General features: G+C 41.5%; 1 long non-coding RNA gene across 1 annotated transcript; it reads left to right on the forward strand.

The window, feature by feature from the left end:
* Positions 1-383: 383 nt before the first annotated feature.
* LOC141569346 (uncharacterized) lies at positions 384-6915 on the forward strand. Its single transcript, XR_012492883.1, has 4 exons — positions 384-756; positions 1029-2446; positions 3801-3951; positions 5933-6915. It is a non-coding gene; the product is annotated as an uncharacterized LOC141569346 (long non-coding RNA).
* Positions 6916-13760: the final 6845 nt, after the last annotated feature.

Below are 13760 nucleotides of genomic sequence, written 5' to 3' on the forward strand. Positions count from 1 at the left end.
CCATCTGGGCTTTAGTTAAACCTGGAAACATCCTTCAGCCTCAGGTTAATAGCTGACTTGCCTAAGCAAAGCCGGCGATGTCGAAGCCTGGTCCAATGCTTGGAAGTATATGAGGGGAAAGGAGAGGGAGAAGAAAACAGAGGAGAGGAGAGGGGTGGGAAATAAAGAAAGAAGGGGGTGGGGGGAAACAAGATGTGCAGAGAAAGGCAAAAGAGAGCCAGCCGTGTGTGACTGCAAAGGACAAGGCAGTGCCTCCCCTCTCCGTGCTGGTGTCATCGTTACCTCACTCTATTTAGGGAACTTTCCAAAACACAGAGACACTTTGCGGGTCTGGCTCTCAGAACTTAGGCAACCGATTGTGTGGGGAACAGCCTGGACATTTCATAAGAGAGCGGAGTACTCGAGAGATTGACAGTTTGACCGAGGGATCAAAGGGTTTGAGCAGTGGGGGCTCATTTTCAGAAAACCTTCCAAATTGTGACGACTTTTCCTCCCTGTTAGGGCAGTTAAGACATGGGAAAACAGTAATCCGAGGCACTTATAAGCAGCTTTCTTCTGCGTTCACAATATTTCACGAATGTCAGTCCTCTCCAAAGCCATGAAAACAAAGTAGGCGACCAGGATGGTTATCCCCAAATCACCGATAAAAGGAGAGAGAAGCACAGAAACACGTGGTGATTTGTTGGGCTTGCCCAAAAGAGAAAGATGCATGGTTGGATCACAGGAGCTGTTATTGCCTTGAAATCGACAAAGTACGTAAGTAGCATTGCTATGTGTGTGTGTGTGTGTGGTGGGGGGGATGAAGGAGGAGAGATGAGCAGTAGTCAGATGGACTGGGAATAAATCTTAATGGTTATTTGAGACTCTGAGTGCTCCAGACATATTTATCAAGCCTGTAAGAAGACCTAAAAGCCACACAGACCTAGATGAGGGAAGTCTGGGATAAACAGAAGCTAATACAGTCTGTTGCTATTGAAACATAGTAACTAATAGCAGCTCTCTTATTTTAATGTTTGTTTAATTAACAGGAGGCGATGCAGATAATCCAAATACTGGTGAACAATCCCGAATAACCAGGAGACACTTAATATTTATTTGGAGGTTAAAGTCTGGAAGCAAAACCCCACATCTCCCAACGTTTTATAAATCACTGCTTTGGGTGCTGAGACAAACTCAGAACAGGGGAGTCGGAGAAACCTCATCATCGCACTGAAGCTTTGGCTTCACAACGGTACCTGGGACTTATCAGGCCCGGAAGACAAGGAGTTGGCATGTGTTTCTATTATAGTGAAACTTATCTGGACTTAAAAGGCATTACATATCTACTGACTTCTTTCCTTTCCCTCAGTTGTACAAAGATGTTTTCACAGAATATTGATTGTAACTGAAAGCATTCACTCTGCATTGATCACCTGGAGGCCTGCTATCTACCTTCTGGGGATTCCCAAATGCAGACCTTCCCTTCAAAGTCTTAAAGACAGGATCTGTACACCTGTACGGCTCCATGAGCCCAAGATGCCCTGCTTGGAGTACTTTGGGCCTCAGTCATCCAGTTTGGGTCTCTCCATGGTTCAGTTACCCAGACAGCAGCCAGACCTTTCTGCCTTGAGAATAAAGTCATCTTTACCCAAGTTAGAGAAAATAAAAATTCAAATTATGTACCCAGAATTCACTCTGGTGACACGCATCTCCTTTCCATCATAATTTAAGAAGCTGAAACTTGACACACAAAGCACAGTCTGAGGACGCCTGGCTAGTCATCAGTGCAGGGTTTAGAGAATAAAAGAGCAGAACAAGACGGGCCTGGAAGTCGCCACCTAGATGTCACTGGAAGGAACACCAGTACTGTTATCAGCTTCCATATCAATTCAATTAAGATGGTGTTTCCAGAAGGAGTGAGTGTGCAGCCATAGTGAATTTACAACAGAGGGATCCAAAAGTGACATGTGTTTCTCCTCACTTACTCCACTCATAATTCCAATTAGGAACACACTGATCAACCCCAGAACACAGTTTCTAGAAGAATCTTACTTCTATTATCCTGAGTCATTTCATGAACTCTGAGAAAAAAAGAAGCTTATAATTCATTATGGCAAATTATGCAAGGCTCAACCTCTGAAGTCTGTATTTATAAAAAGAAAGGAGACTGACCATTGTAACGTCCCCCCCAGAAGGATGGGGGAGCTGTGAATTCAGAGGATGAATGAACCAGCTACTTCAGGACTGACTTGTTGACACAGTCCGTTCAAGTTGGAGAAAATGCTAAATGTCTGGCTGACTTTTGCCAGCCTGTTAAAGCCCTTACTATAAAAGCATTTAAGAAGAAAGGAGTGGCTACAATTCTTCGATTCATCGGAGTGCATGCATAGAAATGTGATAAAACACAGTGGTACTATAAAAAAACCAAGAGAAAACAGAATGAATGAGAAAACAAGTTTCCCCAAAGGTAAGTCGTGTCACGATGCTTATCTATCTGGAACCATCTGTCCTTACCCAGGCCCTCCCAGCACTGCTCGAACCAAGCCACCTCACTGAAATCTCCACTTCCTCCCATGCACCTTGCCACTTCCTCACAGCTACCGCGATGATTAAAAAAACACACTGGCTCATGTTATTCCTGCTTATTTAAAACTCGTAAAAAATAAAAAAAATAATAAAAAATAAATAAAACTCGTCAAAGTTCCCACTGCATTTTGAATAAAACCCAGATTCCTCTGAGATCTCATTTTTCATCGTGTCTTTCTCAACCATTGTTCTCCAACATCACTGACCAACTTCCTGGACCTATAAAACTTTCCTGCCTCGGTGCCGTTGCACTTTTTAGGCCCAATGCCTGGAGCTCTCTTTCCCCCAAACTGGACCAGGCTAGCATTTCCTCCTAGCAATCAGGACTCCGTCCTTTCTAGGCATCTCATCAAAAGTAGCCTGGAGCTTATGCGTTATTACATGATCTGGTTTCATTTTCTCCTAAGTCACCCATTATCTGAAATTCCTTCATTGGTGTCCATGCTTCATGCTTTTCTTCCCCACTAAAACGAAGCCCCAAAGACCAGGAAGTCATTTGTCCTGTTCATGGTACTGGCCACATTCTGACCTACATAGAGACTTTGTGCGATCTTCCAAATCTCGATTCCAAACGACTTACACTCTTTTGGGGGTAGGCTTGTGATCAAGACGGTACGGAGCCAAGGGTATAGCAGCAGCCAGACAGAACCAGGGAAGGCCAAGGGTGAGACGAGAAGGTTGGAATCAGACGTGGGCTCAGGGCCCAGCCTGCCACTTCTTAGCCATGCGACCTTTGGCAAGGTGCTTGCAACTTTAGTGAGGCTCACGCTTTTCACTTGTAAGGAAGAGAGAGCAAACAGCATTTACAAATAACTATTTTACAGAGCTGTAAAGGTTAAATGATATAATCTATGTAAAGTGACTACGTAGGTCTGTACTTTGCACCTATCGGCTCTCAATAAGTGGTAAGTTACGGTGACAGACTACTTGTTACCTCCTCAAGAGCTGCACTTCCTTCTTCTTGGTAACAGAGCCCTGATTTGGTTCAGAGTGGTAATGCTGAGGCCCCGATGATGAATCATGTTTGATCTTAGACCATCATAACTAACTTGCTCCCTACTTTCCCAGCCTCTTTTGCAACTGCAGGTGGTCCTGTGACGGAATTTTGGATGATGAAACTAAGGGGAAGTTGCCTCTGTGTGGGCGTGTGTGTGTGTGTGTGTGTGTGTGTGTGTGTGTGTGTGTGTGTAGAGGAAAAGCGAGCTTCTAGGAACGTTTCTACTTTTCTGCTACAGGGACAGACATCAGTGGCGTTGTATTAACCTCTTCTTCCTGCCATGGATGTTGAAGTGATGACTTATGATGAAGCAACCATCCTACAGCTTTGAGAATTAGCCATGACAATGTTGAGCCACTGACCCAATGCCAGAAGCCATTTACCTGCAGGTATTTTGCTATATGAAAACAACCATCCCATAGGTACTTAAGCCGCTGTTATGTTTTCTGCTACTGAAAGCATTCCTAACTGATGTGGACGTGTATGTGTCTGTGTGTACACGTGTGTGTGGACAAGGGAGCATTGAAAAGTGATGGTGGTGAGAGATATGTTACTTGTATCCAGAGTTAACTGGTTCAGTGTCACCTGGGCATTTACCAAATGAAGGCAGGGATGGATTGATTGCCAGTTTAATTAAGGTCACACTTTAACCATGGTAGAGGTTAAGGGTCTGAATTTTTAAATTTCATTAATTAAATCTCATGCTCAGGATACCAGTGTCCCCCAAAACACTGACTCTGTTTTATTGTGGGAAACAATAGCATGTGTATTTATCTAAAGCCAAGTTTAAAAAGAAATCTGCTTTTCATTTTCAATGTTAACCTCATTTTATTTCCTTTTATAAAAACCAAACATATTCTGTTTATATTTTTGGATATTTGGGCAAAGACAAACAGCATCTACCAAATGCTACATTGAAAAGAAACATTTTAGATTTAAAAATTTTAAAGTTTATGAGAAATATGGCTTAAAAAACTGACACTTAAAAGTGTTCTATTGTACTATGAACTATATGAGATATATCATGCTATATGGAATGTATTATTGGAGGCTAAAATTTTAAAATAATACTATTAGAGAATATAGTGTTAGGTACTTAAATTAACAGTTAACTGTTAATTTTCAGTTTGACTCTTAATTCACAATTAAATGTGAATTTATGTTAAATAAATGTTACAGTGTGTGGGATACTGTTCTAAAGTCTTTGTATTAATTCATTTAATCTTCTCATTAGTCTTCTTTATGGATTTGGTACCCTAGTCCCCACCTTATCCACAGTTTCACTTTCCATAGTTTCAGTTACCCACAGTCAACCACGATCCAAAAATATTACATGGAAAATTCCAGAAAGAAACAATTTGGATGTTTTAAATTGAGTGCTGTTCAGGGCAGGGTGATGAAATCTCACCTTGTCCCACTTCGTCCTATACGGGACATGAATCGTTTCTTTGTCCAGCATCCCCACGCTGTATACGCTCCTCACCTGCTAGTCACTTAGTAACCACATTGGTTATCAGATCAGTTATGAGAACGAGAGAGAGAGACAGCATTCACAGAATGTTTATTAGAGTGAATCATTATAATTGTTCTATTTTATTATTAGTTATTGTTGTGAATCTCTTACTGTGCCTAGCTTATAAACTTTCTCATAGGTGTGCATGTACAGGAAAAAATATGGTATGGCTAGGGTTCGGTACTACCGCGGTTTCAGGCATCCCCCGGGGGTCTTTGAATGTGTGCCCCGTGGATAAGGGGGGATGACTGTATCGGTAGTATTTTCATTTCCATCTTGTGGCTGTGGATACTGAATCACAGAGATGTTCAATCCTTTGCTCCAGCAGAACTGAACGTGAACCCAGGGAGTCTGCCTGTGCATGCTGCTCTCTCGTCCACTACAATCAGCTGCCTCCGAATTACCCATTAGACTTGATGTCGGCTCAGTTATATTACTTGTTCACTTGTGCTGAGCTACATGTCTGAACACATTCTTACTCATTCCTTTATCTGAGTAAAGATATTTTCCCAGTTATTATCCCACACACTTTGTAATAAATGGACTTACCACCCTCCCTTAGCCTAGTCCACCCAGTAAGCTAACCCACTCAAACAACAGTTAAAACAAAACTCCTTCTGAAGAGAATTCTAAACCAAAATGCTCACCTGCCTTGAGGATAAAGGACTGGCTCCCCTTTGGGGACAGATGAGGGGCCACTGTGTGAACCACATTCAACCTGTAAAACTCAGCTCGAATTCTGCCATTTCTATCCATTTCATGGCCTGGATTTCAGGGATGTGTCTATCTTACTCCATATTTTGGGGGAACCACACAAGTGTTGTCTTTTCCTTTTTCTGTCTATCATTGTGACTTAGGAAATATGGAGAAAGATGAGGACCACTGACCTCGATTTTACAATGGAACCAAAGTTTCCGAAGCAGCAGGATAGAGCCCTGACAACGACAACAGTGAGGTGGAGACAAGGGATGAGAGAAACGCAAAAGTCAGAAGCATCTAATGGAAGAGAGCAGTGAACACGAGGACAAAAGGTGCAAGAGAAGGGTTAGAAAGTCAGGGTCAGGGTCTGGGCGGTGGAACGAGTGTTTGAAGAGTGTTGGAGAAGATTCTCCAGTCTCACTTCTTCCAGCCTCACTTGTGAAACTACAGTTTCAAAGGGAGCTGCCCAGAACCGCCTCTCTGCTCAGATGCTCCTTAGGCATCGGGGAAGTAAACAATTAAGCCCAGCCTGGGCCACATCCTGGCATTTGTATCCTCTCTCCAATCTCCAAACCTTTGCTGTCATTACTTAGGTTAGTCACTCATTTTATCTTCACAATGCCCTGTCCGTCTTCTGGATGGCTGCTGGGTGCTCCCACTTAAGCAGTGGTCCTGGATCAGATGGTGCCAGAAAGCTGCTTTTCCAGTTAGGGGGACATCGCCAGAGATCCCTAAAGAGGCAGTCCCCACAGCTTGCTCCCCACAGTTACGTTCTTTTTCTCTCCCGCTCACTTTTAAGTTTTCATTTTAGTTTTGTATATGGAATTTAGCTAATGGGAAGAAGAGATTGCTAGAGCCAACTTCTTAGGGGAGTTACTATGCAATTTCTGTTGCCCCCAAATGTAAACGGACCGTTGCCATTTCTTCATCTTCCTCTTGCTATTAACATGCCACCAATCAGCTCCTGCCCCCACTAATGAACTGAGTCTAGTCCCACAAATGATTCTAATAACCTCCCAGTACGTGACTCAAATGGAGACTGTTTAGTCCTTTTGTTACATGAATAGTTTTCGACCACATCTTTCTTCTATCCCCAAATCCTTGTTACTTCCCTCTGCTCTAATAAAACCTTGTAATACTTGTCTCGTTTCATTGGAGTTATTTTTTTTTCTAGCTTTGTTTCCCATCACACTGAGAAACCTTTAGCGCCTGGACTATGTGCTAGATTAGGGATTAAACGTTAGTGATTCTAAGAACAGGCGTGATGTAGTTACGCCATTTATCTATTCGCCCATTCATTTATTCCTTCACCAAATATTGCTTACCAGTGTTAGTCTATTCCTGAGGAAAGAATAAGCATGTAAGCTTTCTAATTTGGATTAGAGAGTCTGAAAACTAAAGCCATTGTCTTTTTCCTGGAGAGCTTACAGGATATTTTGGGAACAACTTCAACAACAAAAATAAAACACATGTTTATGAGGCTACACACTGTAATAGCCACTTTACATATATCATTACATTCAATCCTCACAACAATACTTAAACCTAGTTTTATTTTTGAATAAACGGGTACTCAGAGATTCCGTAGCAAGCCCAAGTTTGCAGCTAGTAAATGGCATTGCTAGGTTTGGGTCTATGTCTGTTTGGTTTTCAAGTTCACTTTTTTTCCATAGTAGGTCATATTTTCTTCTTCCTTTAGTATCAGTGGCCATCACCTTAGTCATCACTGCACTGTCACCATTTCCAGATCACCCAGTTGTTCATCTACCGAAATATCTGGTGTATATGTATGTATGTGTGTGTGTGTGTGTGTGTGTGTGTGTGTGTGGCGGGGGGTGGGGGGTACTACTAGCCCTGACAGCCTTTCCACCCAGCTTTGCAAATTCCAGTGTTCCCAGGTGTCTAGTGAGTTGTAGTTTATTTCTCTTCCCTTCTCAGATGTTTGCAGCAACTCAGGAGTTGAGTTTTCATGAGGCTGCATAGAGAGAAGTTTGACTAGTGGGAAATTCTAATGAGAGACAGTTGTGGGTTCCAATAGGGCACGTAGGAGGAAAGTCACAGCTGAGTATGTAAGGGCTGTGGCATCTGCATGAGGGTGTTTGTGTGGGTGTGACAGAGTAGCAGCAGAAGGCATCTGTGGCTGGAGTGGTTCTGGCTGCCACGGGGTCTTCTCACTGTCTGTCTGTCCATGTGTTCTCGTAGGTGCACATGTGGCTTCTCTGTGGGTGTGCCATTTGTGTCTGTGTATGGGTTTCTCTGTGTGCATGTGGGGGTGCTGGAGGAAGAGCGAACGTCTAAATAGCTTTTCCAGACTTTCACTCAGGGCCAAGACTCAAAGTGAAAATGCTATCAGATGTGTAAATGAAATTTGCTGAGAAACCTTCATAGGAGGCATGGAAGAGCCAGTAAATGGAGTAACCAGTCCATTATACTCCCGTTACCGCTTTTCTTTCCAGTCTTCACAGAGTTTCCTCCCCATCGTCACTTCATCTTTTATCTGTCCAGGTGAATTATTTTTCACTCTGTCTGTGTGCCGTCAAATTGAATGATTATTTCTGTGTTTCTGCCTCTACACAGGCGGGGGACAGCTATGTGACATGGGGAAGACTGGCAGGAGAAACGTCTAGACAGAGGGCACAGGGAACCAATGCCTTCCCTGCCCTGCTGAATTATCATGTCAACTACATGCCAGGCACTGTGTTATAATATAGTCACACCCCTTCCCCACTGTCCTCAAGTGATAGGCTAAAACTCTAGAGGAGACAAACGATAAAACAATTGTTGAAATTATGGTAGAACATGAAACAAATCAATCAGTGAAAGCAGCGAGGTGAATTGTGAAATATAAGTTCTGATGGTGCTACATCAAAGTAAAATTTGCAAAGTTTTTGACCACGATGAAAAATTTATAGGAAAAACATCTATGAAAACCACCTAATGCAGAGCTCCCTACTAATACTTGAATCAGACTTTATCCCTCCCCAAATATTTTAACTAATCTCTGCATTGCCTGTTGACTCATACCTAAAAATGAAAAGTTCTTTATTTTTACATTTCCATGGCTTTTGAATAACTATAAGAGGAGAGAGAGAGAGAGAGAGAGAGAGAGAGAGAGGAATTGAAAAGAGAAGAGAGAAAAGGAGAGAAGACAGGGAGGGATTCAACATGCCTGAGAGCTACTGACAGATTTTCGTTCTTTCTGTTGAATGACAGCAATACAACAAGACAACAGTGAGACGCTTCCTCCCCAGTTGGAAAGAGAGGAAATGAGGTTTGCCATCTGTGGGAATAAGCCTGGAGACTATCTGTAAATAAGGGTCTCAAGTATTTGGGAACACGCAAAACTCCAGTCAAGGTCACCTGGGTGTCATTTCAAGCAGGCCATTCTAGAATGTGATTTTCATTTAGTAATTGGAACAAAACTGTACTGTACTTTCTACGGAGGAGTCGAGTGCACAGAAAACAGTTCAGTCTGGATGCACAGAAAGGAAGTGCAACCGGGGAGTCTAGAGTCAGGGGGTCAGGAGACAGAGTCTCAGTCACTACAGGATGTTGTGCAGCAGTGATTCCTCTGGCAGCCCCACTGCCAGTACGAACAGGAAGGCTTGCTTACCACCGTCCAGTCTTTCCATTTGTTTTTCTTCTCTGTTCACAAAGTAGCATTTTCATTATGAACTGTTCTGCTACCAAGAAGGTGGTACCCTGGAAGGGGAAATATTCTAGAACCTGGAAGGAATAGCTCCCCCAAGATAAGTACAGAAGGGGAAGTCTATTGACTTGATAAACTTCAGTCTCCTGTGAGTCTGATTAGTTGAGACAGGCTTCCCAGGACTGGAGGCAAAGGAGGGACATGGACAGGTGAAGGGCAGATGCAGAGCTGCTCACCTGTGAGGCCTGGTGGCAGGAAGCTAGGCTTCCTCTGGAAAGCACGCTGCTATTCACTACAGCAGTTCCTAATCCTGGTGGGTCATGATGTAGAAACAGTGCATTCTAGAACAGGATAAAGCTGATCAGTGACTACATAGTTCCAACCTTTCTCCTTTTCTGATACTAAAAAGGATTCTAGCTTGGCCTACTTCCGGCTATTCCTTTTCCCCACTCTGAGTGGCTTGAATAGCTTTGGCCATTTTGTGATGGCGATTGACAGCAAGAGGTGGGGGAGGGAGCAGCAAGACCAGATAGATTTCTGTAGGGATTTTAAAGGAGATTATTAGTTGTGGTCTGTGAGCAACATGGATTGGGATAAGAAATAAGAAGTATTTCTCGAAAGACTGTGTATCACCTTCAAGGGGTTTGAAGAAACACAAGTAAAATATTTGTTATTCTGAAATTATTTTGCTTGGATGGAATGGAATGCATTCTTTTAAATTCAACACGTGTATGGATCAAAATAACTGGAATATAGTTTTAGGAAGATTGCACATAAATGTTATTGCTTATTATTCTTAATTATTTTCCCTAGATGTTTGTTAATCACTACTTTGATTTTCAAGCCCAAGGGAACCCTCAGTCATGGACTATTAACCCACTCTCTCCCATTGCTTAAGATTCCACACGTTAAATCAGACCCTTCTCCAGAGCTCCAGACCAACTACTAGTTGGTCGTTTTCACTCAGATGCCCCTTGAGGATGTCAGACTCAAATGATCTCACCATCGTACTTTCTAAACGTTCTCTAGTGTTTCCTCTCTCACTGAGTGGTACTATATTTGCCCAGCTTTCTAAACCAAACACATGGAGTCTATCCTTCACCCTTTCCTCATTAATATCAATCTCCTAATTTGTTTATTCTAACTCCTAACTACTTTTAAAATTTGCCCACTCATCTCCATCCCACTGCCAGGATCTTGGATCAGACCACCGTTAGCTCTCACCTGGGTAACTGAAATAGCTTCCTTACTCCTGGTCTCCGTGTCTCCAAGCCTTGCATGCCCATACCTCTCCATGAAAATCGTGTCGCTATTTAGCTGTACTCCCATTTGAACTAGACCTTTCCCATATATTTAAGTTCTCCTTAAATATTAATCTTGAGGTTTGCTATTTGCTTTGTATGTATGTTTTATCTTGATCATATTTTTAAGTTTTTCTGAGTACTATGTCATAATAGCTAACCTATTTTCCCCACCTAAAAAAAAAAAAAAAAAAGCAACAGATCAAGGCCATTCACTCTTTTTTCCCCTCACAGAGATTTCCTCAGGGAACTTTTGTCTAACTGTCGGGACTGGTTAGATTTTTCTCTGGGGCTTTCTTTTATGTCTTTCTTCACTGGATACATACTTTGCTGATCCGTGTCTTCTTTTTTGGTTTATTCTTATAAGTGACAGCCTATGAAAGAGTGATTGTGAGACACAATTTTGGAGTCCTTTTCTGTCTTAAAGTATATTTATTCTGCCCTCATATTGATTGATAGTTTAGCTGGTTGTAAATTTCTAGGCTGAATTATTCACAATAGCCAGGACATGTAAATGACCTAAGTGTCCACTGGCAGATGAGTAGATAAAGAAAATGTAGTGTGTATGTGTGTGTGTGTGTGTGTGTGTGTGTGTACACAAAGTGGAATATTATTTAGCCATAAAAAGGGAAGAAATTCTTATACATGCTACAACATAGATGAACCTTGAGGTCATTACGTTAAGTGAAATAAGGCAGACATAAGAAGACAAACAGGGTATGTTCTCACTTACATGTGGAATCTACAAAAGCCAACTTTAGAGAAACAGGGAGAATAGTGGTTATCAGGGGCTGAGGGGTGAGGGAAATGGCAAGATATAGGTCAAAGGTACGAACTCTCAGCTATCAGACGAATAAGTTCTGGGATCGGATGTACAGCATGGTGACTACAGCTAACAATACTGGATTATATACTTGAAAGTTGTTAAGAGAGAAAGCTCAAATGTTCTCTCCACACACAGAAAAAGTAATTATGAGAAGGGATGGAGGTGTTAACTAACCTTATTGTGGTCTTCATTTTGCAATATATGTGTATCAAATCATTAAATTAATTAATTAATTAAATTCTAGGCTGAAAAAAATTGATCCTGGAACTTGAAGATGTTTTCTAACATGTGGTTTTCCTGACAAGAGAAGTCTGCTTTTCTCCCTAGAGGCTTTTCTCTCCCCATCTTCACTGAGCATGACACTGTGTAAGTTTAAGCTGTACAGTGTGTGGATTTGATACACATATATCTTACAAAATGATGACCACCATAGCATTAGCTAACAAAGCCTTCAGGGTACAAATTTCCGGAGGCTTTTCTGGGCGGTTCTTTTTTTTTTTTTTTTTTTTTAATGTTTTAAATTTTTACAAATGATTTCCCTAAGTGTGGTTCTTTTCTCATGTACTTCACTTGGCATTTGGTAGAACCATCCATTTTCTTGTTTTACTTTTCCGATCATTTTTCCTCTTTATTCTCTCTTCTCAAAATTCCTATTAGTTGGATGTTGGGACTTCTGGATTCATCTCTATGTCTTTTATCTTTTCCATGTTTTCTATTTCTTTTTGTTCTTATCCCGAATTCCAGGAAATGAACTAGATGATACCTTCCTATCCTTCTACTGAAGTGTTTTCTGGACATAGCTGATTTTTAACTCAATCCAGGACTCTGTTACATCCTATAATGTCAATGAATCTAAAGGCTCTGTTACAACCCTGGATTTCTTTCCAAACTGCTCCTGTTCTGCATTTTCTACTTGGCTCCTTCTCTCTTGGCCTTCTCTCTGATTTGCAGTCTTACATTTCACCTTTGCTTTTGGCACAGAAAATTCCTGAACAATATTGTATAAGCTCCTGTGAGACACTTCTGAAGACTCCTTTTATATAGTGAAGAACTCTTTTGGAAATCAAATCACCTCTCCTAACTTATCTTTTGCCATAGATACAAAATTCCTTGAATCAGGTTTGGTGAATTGAGTGGGTACTTCTATTATGTGAGGTTGAATAGACTGAAAGAGATTATGATTTAAATAGAGGTATGAGTTTCTGCTGCTAATACAACAGTCATGGACAAAAAAAGAAAAAGAAAGAAAAATAAAAACAAGTGCCTACTGTGGGCAGCTAACAGGTGAGTGAGTAAATAAATTCTCTACCCACAGAGATACCAACAGTCAATCTCTTTAAAAATAGAATAAATCCAAACCTGCTTAGAGCTGTGAAGTTCTGGTAGGAGTTAGTAAGATGAACTGTTTGACCTGAGCTTTCCTAATCTTTAATTGTATGATTGATCTTGATAGAAAGTGAAAGCAACCAAGACGCCGCCCAGGAGTTGGCTCAAAGTCGCCAGCGCCTAACACCACAAAGTATTAGTCTTTGTTCATCTAAATCCAAGGCATTGCTTTGTACAAGGAAGACTTTAAAAACATCTCGGGAACAGATGTCAGAAAGCACTCTTTTCTTTTTTAGCAGAAATGTGGTTACCGCAGGCCACCACAGTCAGAAGCAGAGGACACCGTGCTGGCTAACAGAAACCAGATGCTCTGGTAAAGGAAGCCATGGATAAATATGAATTATTTTCAGCTGAATGACCTTCAATTATCTCCCTTATTGTTGAGCCCTGGTTCTCTGCCATCATCTTCCTTTGGGTACGTTGAGAAGAGAACAACAAAGGGACTCCATTATAGAGTGATTTATAGAAGACATGTACAAGGGTCATCTATGGTATGTGAGAGAGAGGGAGGGAGAGAGAGCTAGAGCGCGAGACAGAGAAAGAGAGAGAGAGAGAGGCTGGGAATTCATTTAAGATCAAAAATAAAAACACAGGAAATATAGTTATGTGGGTAGAGACCTGGCTAAGAGCCAGGAGTCCTGGGTTCCAGTCTTTATTTTGGTACTGACTCATTGTGACATGTCGGACTTACTCAAAATACCATTATTGTGAATCCAATCTCTTAGCCTCATTATGCCAAGATTCTCCCACCATTGCAAAATGGGGCTAGTCTTTGTAGATTTCCTAATTTCCAAAACTACTATGAGACTTGATAGTAAGATGAT

The sequence above is a fragment of the Rhinolophus sinicus genome, linkage group LG17, assembly GCF_036562045.2.
Source record: "Rhinolophus sinicus isolate RSC01 linkage group LG17, ASM3656204v1, whole genome shotgun sequence".
Classification (NCBI taxonomy): Eukaryota; Metazoa; Chordata; class Mammalia; order Chiroptera; family Rhinolophidae; genus Rhinolophus; species Rhinolophus sinicus.